Raw genomic sequence first — 12,332 nt, 5'->3', positions numbered from 1 at the left:
AGACCCATCCTGCTGAGCCAAAGCATTTTTCATGAAGGAGGAGGTTAGCGTTTGGAGTCACCAGGGATGCTAATTCTACTTTTCCTTTAGCACCTAAAATGATGACATTATTGTAAGCCACTCTAGATGTGGCACAATCCATTAATGTCAATAAGACAAGCCATGCTAGGGAAAAAAAAAATAAGCTGGCGTGGAAATTGTTGTAGAAGGCAGTTTAAAAAGCACTGGTATTCACCAATCATTTTTATGGGGCTTTTTTCAAGCCAATACGTCTTTTTACCCAATATTTATACTCGTTTTTTATATATTTACCCAATATTTATATTGGATTTTTGATATTTATATATCATAGAATAATCAAAAAGATGCATGATGTTACTCAGTATACTCAGTATACCATAGATTACAGTTATTTATCAATATTTGATGTATTTCAACAACATTTTTAACACACCCTTATACTACCTTAGTGTAGTTTAGACTGTGATTTTCATCAAAAGGATATGGCCAAGGTTTTGACCGTGAAAATGTAATGTGAGGTCTTGGGTGAAAAATCTTAAGAATCCCTGTTTTAAGCCATTGTATGCTCCAGCACACCTATAAAGCTATCTCTGGCTCTTGGTATTGTTGGTATTGCAATATATATGGAAAAAAAGCTTCTGGCTCAGAGACTTGGACTGTGGCAAATTATTTGTTTTCTCTCTGTTACAGTAGTTGTTGTGTAGATGAAGAAAAGTCCTTTTGACAGAATGATGCATAGCTCTGCCAGACTCGCCCTCTATGCTTCATGAATAAATTAGAAATGAAAGTTCAAACCAATACCTTTGTCTGCTCTAAAAGGGCTTTAGCCTAATTTTCCTAAACATCTTGTAGGGAGCATGGTACAAAAGGAAAATGTAAAGGGGAAAGGTTAATAACAGTGTTTAAATGAAGGAATGTATTCATTCCAGTGCGGTGATTAACTCCAAAACTGTAAGTCATGATCCAATGAGAGATATTTTAATCAATTCCACACTATGGTGAATAATGATATGAAACAAATTGTGATGTCATTTGTGATATCATATGGTAGACAAGTCATAAATTAGGTACTAAGGGAATTAGCTAATTAAGATCCAAGTATGGAAGAAATTACTCTTGGCAACAGTCAGCAACAACATATATAAAAATAGGAAAACAACAGAATTCCCCTTAACAGGAACTTTCATTTAACTACAGTAGACCTGAACAAGAAAAAGCCTCATTCTTTGGCAAGCTGAAATTAAAATGCAACTACTGGTATGGGATCCGTTGTGCGGAAACCCATTTCTAGAAAGCTCCAAATTATGGAAAGAAAAGAGTGCTAGCACACTAAGCAAATATTAGCAGGGCAAGCACTTGCAATTTTTTTTTTTTTGCGGAAGTGCAATGTTTCGGGGCAAAGACCTCCTTTATTAAGCAAATTACAGAAAGCCCATCAAATAATTCAGTTTTAACAAATAATTCGTTTTTTCTCTGTAATAATAAAACAGTACATCATACTTGATCCCAACTAAGATATAATTCATCCTTATTGGAGGCAACACTGGGTTTATTAATTTATTGGGTTTATTTAATGTTTAATGGAGACCCCTTATCACAAAAACCCCAGGTCCCAAGCATTTTTGATAACAGGCCCCAAGATAAGATCCCATTAACTGTGTTGCAAATGATCTAATATTTAGGTTACCCTGAGGAAGGACAAATTAACATAATATATACAATTATTCCCATAAATAATTAGAAATATCTGTTTTAAGGCTAATCACATGTAGCACTGTTTAGCTGGGGGTTGGTGCATGTGGTGGGGGTGTTGGAATGGGCACCTGCCTTGGGTGCCCTCTACCCAAGCCTCAGCACTCTTCAGGTCGCCAAAGAATTACTGTATTACCTCCGGTAGCTCCAATTCACTTGAGTGGGGATCATGCAGAAGTGCAAGTGTGAGCATTTTTTGGCCTGGATATGATTTTGAAAGCATTTTCAACTGCAATGTATGTGATGTAGTCTTGGAACTTTCATTTTTTTTTAAACTTAATTTAATGAAGTAGACTTCATGTACAATGGGGTTTCTATAGGGTAAGTAAATACATCTTCCACTTTGAATAGAAAATGCTTGGTGAAAATTAAGGCAAAGAAAAGACTGTGGTAATTTCATGAAAACGCATAAAATATAGATTAGCACAAGTTTTTTTTTACATCAAATGATTCTGCAAGATTCAGGATTTGGCGAAATTTGGTCAAATGTAATTATGGGCATCTAAAAAAGTCTCTGTCGCCCACAACAAATCTCTGTTGTCGCGGGCAACTAATCTCCCCGAAATGCCATCCTACCAGCGAAAATTTAAATCAGTATATGCGGTGCCATGATTTCCCTAAAATCGCAGAAGTTGCCTTGAAGTTGCCGCGTATGCCATCCCACCGGCGATTTACATTTTTGCCGGTGGGATGGCATTTCAGGGAGATTAGTCCCGGGCGACTAATCTCCCCGTGTGCCAGAGCCCTAAATGTGCAATGAGGCAAGAACTCTTAATTAGCAATATCAATTATTCAATCTAATCTTACTTGAATATAAGTATATCACCCCACCCCCCACCACCCAAAACCAAGTTAACATTCCATTAATTTGAAGAAAAGCTGGGCCAATAAGACAAACAATCTTTATACAGAATACATCACATAAAATGAATAAGCAGCATAATTGGTATATAATGTCACCTGTTCTAATTGGGTTGAATGCAAGTTAAGTTTTTAACTGGGTTAAAATAATCTTCAACATCTCGTATCATTTTTGAGTAACCAGATATCACAAGTAGAGATGTAGCGAACTGTTCGCCGGCGAACTAATTCGCGCGAACATCGGGTGTTCGCGTTCGCGCAAATTCGCGGACTTTTGCCGATGTTCGCCACTTTGGGTTCGCCGCGTTTTTTTTTTGGCGCCGCGTTTTTTCTCCTTGGTTTTCCGCCGCGTTTTTTCCGCTTCGTTTTATCGCCTATGCATATACATAGGAATAGCTTGCGTTTTTTTTTTTTGGCGTTATTTTTTGGCGTTTTTTTTTTTTTTTGCGTTATTTTTTGGCGTTTTTTTTTTTGGCGCTTTTTTTTTGGCGTTTTTTTTACAAAGTATTTTTCAGAGAAATTTTTGCTTGATCCCCTCCTGCATGCCACTGTCCAGGTCGTGGCACCCTTTAAACAACTTTAAAATCAGTTTTCTGGCCAGAAATGGCTTTTCTAGGTTTTAAAGTTCGCCTTCCCATTGTAGTCTATGGGGTTCGCAAAGTTCGCGAATATTCGCGAGTTTTGCCGAAAGTCCGCGAACGGGTTCGCGAACATTTTTGCGCGGGTTCGCTACATCCCTAATCACAAGGGCCAATAAGTCTTTCTTGGGTCCCTTAGATCAAAAATATTGGGTATAATGACCTGTTTCAGGCATCCTTTGATATTTTGCATCTGTCAGCACCTCAAATAGTCCCTAGAACTGAGCAGCAGTCACTGGCTCTGCCATGTATTTATCTTATCATCTTCACAAAGAACAGTTTCTGATTGTAACTGTGACAGTAAGTGATGCTATAAAAAGTTTTTTTTACCATTTATACCAGTGGTCCCCAACCAATGGCTTGGGGGCAACATGTTGCTCACCAACCCCTTGGATGTTGCTCTCAGTGTCCCCAAACCAGGGAGTTATTTTTGAATTCCGAACTTGGAGGCAAGTTTTGGTTGAATAAAAACAAGATTTACTACCAAATAAAGCCCCCTGTAAGCTGATAGTGTGCATAGAGGCTACCTAATAGCCAATCTTAGCCCTTATTTGGCACCTCCATGAACTTTTTGATTCTTGTGTTTCTCTCCAAATCTTTTTACATTTCACTGTGGCTCACAAGTAAGAAAGGTTGGGGACCCCTGATTTACACCATGTGAGTTCATGTATTAATTTTTTATATTGCCATATAATTTGGTACATGTATAAACAAAGAACATGATATTTACATATGCAGGCAGAGCACTGAGATAACAGATAGAGAGAGAGATGATAGATATTTTTATCTTATGATCTATTCTAATACATTATCCAAGAGACAATCTTATTATAAGCTGACCCTGAATTGGAGATAAAGATGAAATATCCATTTTTAATGATATTATTTTTGCCTGTGAATGCTAACTGGCCCATCTTCCCAAGTGTGGCTGGTCAGAAGGGAAGAGGGTGTTCGTGATACAGAGTGTGTGTTTTTGTTTTTGAAAGTCTGAAAATACAGCTCAATCATTTCCACTTTCTGAAGCCGGCCCGCAGCCTTGCACACTCTCACCCCCCTCTCTTTGAAATGTTATTATTCTGTCATGAGTACTCCTAAGATCAGGATATTACTTCATTTCCACCTTTTGTTTAGGGCAGAAAGCGAATGATGCTCTTTCAGCAATATACTCCCCTCCAGCTCCCTGCTGCAGCCTTACATAAATATACAACACCAGCCTCAGCCTATAACTCACTTTAGGGCTGGAAAAATAGTGACTTCCTTTATTGGTCATATTCGCTTGCAATTCCCAACAGCTGAATGTTCTCACCTCAGAGGATCCTTATCTTCAAGTTTCCATTTGTTTCAGCACAATTCTAGATGACTGCCAATAAAATGATTCCCATTTTAATAACCCCTGAGAATGAAGGGAGCAGACTTTCCAGAAAGGGAAAAACTACTAGACAGCCTGTTTGTGTCAACTCCAGATATTTTTAAGTTTGCTAAACAGAGCGGTGTATCCGCTGTAGCAACCCATGTTCCATAAAGACAATAGCATAGTACAGTAAAGGTTTATGTGCACTGATACTAATTAAACAAAAAGCAAAAGGTTAAAGAAGCAATGTGTTAAACCAGAAAAGGAAGGAAGGTGGGGAGGCTACTAGTGTAGCATAGTCTAAGGTTGGGAAATGCTTTCTTGGTGGGCTATTACATTCGTGGTGACTCTCTAAGTAACATATATGAGTAGCAACCTTCAACTCAGTGTGTGGGATATGATTTCTGGGGTTTTTGTTATGTCAGCGAACCAGGGGCTGCAATGGACCTTTAGGGGCCCCTGGGTCTTTTCTAGGGTATGAAGTGAGGACCAATAATAATAATAAGCCTCTATAGGCTTGCCAAACAGATTCTATTTTATTAACATGAGGGCAAAGCCAAGACAGAAGGTATTCACTGACACAGGTATAGTTAACAGGGAGGGAAGACAAGGAACACACTTTATTGCTACACTGGCAGGGAAATAAGGCAATGGATGGCTAATGCACATACCAGGAAACAGACAGGCAAGGTAGAGAAAAAATGCATCCCAAATGGCATTACCTACTGCCCCCATATGGGACACATGTCTGCCCAATCAGTATGCAGAGGCGTTATGTGATCCCATCGTGCCTGGCATGAAGATCAAAATAAATAGACGCCAAAGACCTGGGTTCAATGCCAATTATTGGTTTTACTCTTTCCTGTGACCATTGGTCAGTAACTGGCAGTATTTCCTGTACTGGAGTCCCAGGCCAGCAGAAGTAAAAGAAGGAAAAGTCAGCCAGGGAGGAATTTAGGGAAGAATAATGTCAGGCTTCTGGGGAAACTGCCTCTCCATCCCCAAAATTAAAATAGGCTAAGGTTGTCAGGCATTTGTGGGCTGAGGCACAGGTCAAATTTCCTGACAGTGGCAGCATCATTGATGGGCCCAACCCACCAAACTAACCTCATCCCTCCATTTATCTAACAACACACTGCACTGTTTGCTTATTAGGAAATGACATACACAAACATCATAACATTTGACCTGAAAAGCATTCAGCAAGTGATATGCAAAATTACATCTTGCATCAAGTATTTAAACCATTAGCTTCCTTCTGTTAACCTCCATTAGCTGCTCAATGATGCAAAGCATTCTAGCCAAATTGAGGGTTAGCCTAGGCCCAACTGACCCCTGATACCCAAACCTTTTACCCCCTCCCATTTGCTACCCCCCCCCCCCCAGGAGAGCCCCATCCGTGGATGTGGCTACTCCTAATGCCAAGTACCTGTTTCTTCCCCCCCCCACTTTAAAGGTAAAATGTAAAAATAGACCTCCTACCTTTTTAACCACCACAACACTGAGGGGTACATTTGTCAAGTATTACATGTGCGTTAATCTAACTTTATTTGTTTAATTAAGGCTGTAGCCTTCATCATTCCAAAATTATGAACTCTACTTTCTTTTCACAAAGGGACAAGGGGCAGATCTCTACAGTAGTGGGGGTCTTTGGGGGACTAATTTGACTGCTCAGTGTAATACAGTGTGATGTGTAATACAGTGTGATGTGTAATACAGTGTGATGAAGACTGTGCTGCTCCAGTGGGGAATTTGAGCCATCTCTGTTAGGCATTTTCTTGCAGTCCTTAAGACTTTGATCATTTGTAGACAAAGTTAAATATGACATATCACTAAATTCTGTATTGTTAATGGAAAATGGGAATAAGGGTGTTAGGAGAGAAAAATGTTTTGAACATTGCAGAGATACCTTTTTTTATTATTTCAGCGTGTGTGGTCCCAAGAAGAGCAATTTAGAGACACACATTTCAAACAGTAAAGATGTCAGCTTTAAACTAAAGCTGAGTGGTGCTTTGGAAGAAGAACTGTCTGTGATAAATACTAACATTTATTTATTGAAAGTGATCACTACAAGAAATATGGGACCAGTTTCATATTGATCACACTCGGGGCTGTGAGATTTTCTGTGGTAAAGCTTAAGACAGTATCCAATGTGTAAAAGCCTCCAGCTGTAAATGTTCCAATAAATGATCATGTGAAGTGATTAAAAGATCAATGATGATATAGTTTATTTTGGCTTCAGATACATCTGTCCTACAGAGCTACAATATTATTTAAACTAGCATTAATGGGCAATACATCCAACATACAAAAAGGGTCTACATTAACTTTCTTTTCATATAAATATTCTATCATTTAGGTTCCCAACGGCAATGTGGAAAGCGCAATTTCAGATGCTAGTTGCTATGTTTTTTTACCCACAATGCAGCATTGCTTGCCATAATTCCAGCATTGCTCCAGCTTTGAGAAGGCACGTGTGCTTAAACATAAACTGGAAGTAAAAGCACTAAAACATTTGGTTAATATCACATCCAGCATTTGGTCGTGCTTGATTCTTCAGGTCCAAGTTTGCTGTGGCAACTGACACAGGACGCTGTGGGACAGTGCATCAACGAATGTACTTGGCTGTCAGGCAGTTGGATAAAGGCTTAGGCACCGAGCAGAGCTATGCGGAAGTGCAGGCAGCAGCTTAGGATGCAAGAACAGCATTTTTTATGTGACTATGGCAAACTTGCACAACCACAACTGCTATCTATCTCTCATATATCCATCCATCTAGTATTGTAACTAGCCAGCCCCCACAAAAAAATTTCCACCAAATTCATGCCCCCCCCCCCATGTCCCCCACTCCCCTCCAGCAGGTAACAGACTGGCTACAACCACCTGGTCTGCTTCACCTATATTTATCCCATTGAATATATATATACCTGTATATATTTTTTTAAAAAACGACAAAACTATGAACAATGCCACAATTTTCCAATGCATAAACTGAAAAGATAAGTTATTAAAAAAAGTTACTACAAAATTTAATAATATCAATGTGGGTGTCATCATTTCCAAGCTTACAGAACCCAGGACAAAATCAAGTTGAATACGTAGTAACAAATAAGGTGAGTTTTCCACACCATTCCTAAAACTAATGTATATTTAAGGTGAAAATCCTTGTTTGAAAAATACGATAATGCAACTAAACACATTTTGAAAAATCTGATATTATAGATGGTTTAATTCTTTCATACCTATGTAGCACTAGCGAGCGAGCTATGTTTCCTATACATAATGCATTATCTCACTGTATAATCACTCCAAACTCTGAATGGTTTCTCTTCCTATCAGTGGAGCCTGACAATGATTTATGAGCTGGGATAAAGAGACAGCTTCATTTTCATAAGGCTGCTCAACCTCCCGGACAAGGCGTGAGTTACAAACTTGTTTTGACTGTGAAACTGAAACAAACATGACACAAAAGTCAATAAAACAGCAACACAGGGTTCTCATTTTACAGCCATGTTCGCCGTGCAAGACCAATGTCTATGAAGCACAAGGACATTTTACTTAAAAATTGTTCCAACATGGTAAAGTCTTATTTTATACAATCATCTGCTAAAAGTACAAGTAATGTTAAAACATTTTGTTCAGTTACTGTATAGCCAAGGATATAAATGCCTGTTATACTTAGGACCATTGTTAACACCCTGCTCCAAGGGCAATTCAGACTTTTGTGTGACTTGACGTGGCAAAGCCCCACTACAAGCGCTCAGGTGTGTAATAAAGGGAAAGATGACTCTGCAACTGCTCAACAAAATTATAACTGATGAGAAATTACAATGCAGGTTTGAATAACAGCTTGTAAAATGATGTTGCTGAGGATTCCATGTATTTCTAGATATGCCGCTATTCTTTTTTGACCTAATGCCCAGGAACTGTCCTAGATCTAGATCTGAGCAGGTACAACTTTTCTTGTTACTAAAGTGTGCATTGCTCCTTCCAGTATTAATACAAATAGAACTGGGGCATGGACAGGACAAGTACATTAAAACAGGACACACAGAGGTTCAGAGTGCAGCCAGACCCCAGAGAGAAATCCTTTTTGATTGAGCACAGAGGAATAAGCTTTTGCACCCCTTAGTGCTCTTGCACTGGAGTCTAATAAACAACCCTTTATATTATTCTTCATTACTTTATTATAAAGTGCCAACATATACTCATCACGTTATATCGCTTTTCCTTAATTACATCATTTCTTCCCCAAGTGAAGCTTCCACTCCTAAAGTTTTCTTATGGAAAATATTAGTGATAAAAAATTATATTCAGCAAAGTAAACTCCTGAGAACTGTCAACAATTGTTTCCTATTATAGTCAGTGGGCGTAGCTGAACCTATGGCACCAGTAAGGACTGGGAAAGATAAATCCCCAGGTGTAAAATAATATCTTGTATTGTGCATCAGTGGAGAAGCATGATGGTTCTTTATAGCTTAATTCCTTGAAAATCGTCTTTTTCCTTCTTTTGTGTTTTGTATTCCTCTTCATTTACCTGACCTTTCAGTATGTTCTGAGGGCAGATGCAGATTATCTTTTCCTATCATAGATATCTCTTTGATTTCTCTGGCATCCCTTCCTGTCTTAACTGCCCTCTTTAAAATACCCTTCACATATTTAAAACCCATATTCTCCAGCTGGCCTTACACATAACAGTTTTGGTTATATTTATCTCTTTGGTCTACTGGCAGTTCCATGGTGAAGCACAGAAGTGACTTAAACACATGGATGTCCGAATTCCATATCTGACTGTTCCATATATTTGTTTGCTCCACTTTGCAGCATCTTCTTCTCTATAATGTTGTCTGCCTCTTGTTTACTGCTAAGGACATCATTCTATCTACCCCACCAGAGACATATATCAAATAAGACCTTCCCTTGTTTCTTTTGCTTCACATCTGGAACATTCTGTGTCAGCTTCCCACGCTGATTACATGCACAATTTATCCCCACCCACAATCTCAATAAAGCCTTGTACTAACTTTTTTCCCACCTACTCACCTTATCACATTCGCTACAATTATTTCCTTATGTTTTTCTCAGACCCATTAGACTGCAAGTTCTTCAGGCAGGAGGCTTTCATTTATGGGCTCAACATTAGCCACTATGCACTGTTCATATTTATAAATTATATTTTTATATAGTGTTACTGTACACTATATACAGTACATCTCACTAATGTATTTAGCTTTATGTTTTGATCAACAGAGTAGAACGACTGGTATAGTAATAGTGTTATACAAATAATGATTCACGTACACGCAGCCAAAGTATAATAATAGTGAGATTTTGAAAGTATTTTCAGGATGATGAAATGGTAGCTTTCATCTTCTGAAAGGATTGCCCATCCTTAACTCTATATTTATGCATTTTTATTTGTTAATCAATAAAAGAAAACGATCACTTTATTTTGATTAAAATCCCAGTGCTGCTTTCTGGGGCAAGGCAACAAATGCAACATCCTGCATATGATGTATGATATTTTCAGGGTGTTTGGAGAGCAGACACATTAAGAAAATACTGCTAATGATATTAAAGTGCTTTCCGTGGCTTGCTGCTAAGAGCTGACAAAACTGTCAAGTATATAATGGAAGAGGCTATCGTAACATCTTCAGAAACCCATACCTCTACCCCATTTCCACTGCAATCTCCTAATAATGGAACTGCTATAAATTGCAGCTGGCTATGGGATGGAGCCATGACTTCTCACCCCAATGCGAAGACATGATAAATATAGAAAAAAAAAAGGCTGTCAGTTTTGGCGCCCGAACCTTATTACAAAGTCTTAATCTTACTGGCCTCAGCACCTTTTATCATCGCCTTGTTATGAGCTGATGGCTTTTTTATTTGCTTGGAGATGGAGGATGTGTCATTTTGTGTCCTTTTATGAAGCAGAGTCTCTGTCCTCTTGGATATGTTTTTCTTTTTCCCTTTTTTCATATATTTATCTAAAACAATCTTTAGCTGTTTGATTCAAGGAACACTTGCCAAAAGATGGAGTTTCTGGTATATCTGACATACATTTCAGTTGATAAATTAGATTCAATGGAAGCTATTTATCTTTATTTATCACAATCATGGGTAATCCAAGGCATTTGCAGTAGTGGAATGGTATACCTATAATAATAACATATTTAGGGGGTTATGTAATAAATGGCACTAAGTTTGCCCAGAAGCAGTAACACATAGCAACCAATCAGCAGGTACAATTTTCTGGTCATCTGTTTAAAAGCAAACATCTTATTGGTTACCTGGATTACTGCTACTGGGCAAAATTAGTGCTTTTTATTACATATGGGGGCTAGAATTGGGGTACTTGTAATTCAATCTGAAAAGTTTTCTATAGATCTAGTTAAATACCATATAAACAGCTTATATTATTTATTGGTCAACTGGACTGCTATGGATGGTCAACTGGACTGCTATGGATAACCATACCTGGCCAAACTTTTATTATATATCTTCAATTACACTGACCCACTGCGCTTAGGGAAGCATGTAATAACATGCATAAAGTTTGTTTGTGGGGCTTGCTAGATCTGAAGCAAATTCTTACCACACTGACCCAAAAGTTGTAGTAGCCTCAATTTAGAAAAAGCTGCCAACAGAGATGATCCAGTATATGTTTTCCACAGTAGGCACACCCTCTCCGGTAACTGCTGAACTTATAAGTGAATAGACAGATGACATTATATGGATGGATGTTACTGACTGAGCAAGGGCAGCAGAGATATGGATTTTGTGTGCCAGTAGAAGTTGTGTTGGCAAGCACAGTGCACAAGGTATGATTAAATGCCTTTTAGCAAAGATGCTTATACATGATTTTTGTCAACAAATTAAAGTGGTATAGGAAAACTGTTGATCCGGGAAAAGACAAAATATGATTGTTAATGTCTGTGAAAATAAAACCTGCTTGGAGTGTTAAATTTTGTAAAAGATTCAACTTGAAAGGGAGTGATTTACCCAAAGGAAACCTTCCCTAAGGTCTATACTGTGGCAGATTTGATTTTGTCCTCCTCCTGTGAACCCCTTCTTTATCTCTTTCCTCTTTTGCCTTGTCTGCTTATCTGCCTTGATAACCCTGTTCTCTCTCTAATCTACCTGTTGCTGTTTGGGTGGTGTCTTGTAATGGTAACTAACTAGTTGTCTAATAGTTTCATGGGGCTACTACAGTATCTGCTATACCTGGTGTTTTGTGTTCCATTCCTCCTACCTAACAAGGACATTTATTGCAGAATACAGGTATGGGACCTGTTTTCCAGAATGCACGGGACCTAGGGTAGAGAATGGACCTTTCTGGAATTCTGGAAGGATCTCCATACCTTAAGTCTTGTAAAAAAAAAATAATTTAAACATTTAATAATCTCATAGGATTGTTTTTAGTGATCAGTGAATCTGTCCCATTTCATGTCACTGAAAAATTTGGGAAATTGCTAAAAAATTTGTAAAACAGCGAAAAACACAGCTATCCTATGACTTTTTATTTTTTCCTCACTCTGCAAATTTTTGCAGCACTTTCGTACAAAAAATTTGGCAATGGTGAAATGCGGAATTTCACTGTCAATCCATGTCTGCCCAAAAAACTCGCTCATCACTAATTGTTTGGCCTCCAATAAGGATTAATAATATCTTAGTTGGAATCAAGTACAAGGTACTGTTTTATTATT

This window comes from Xenopus tropicalis, chromosome 3, assembly GCF_000004195.4.
Source record: "Xenopus tropicalis strain Nigerian chromosome 3, UCB_Xtro_10.0, whole genome shotgun sequence".
Lineage (NCBI taxonomy): Eukaryota > Metazoa > Chordata > Amphibia > Anura > Pipidae > Xenopus > Xenopus tropicalis.
The sequence above is the reverse complement of the archived record's forward strand: the minus strand, read 5'-3'. Positions refer to the sequence as shown.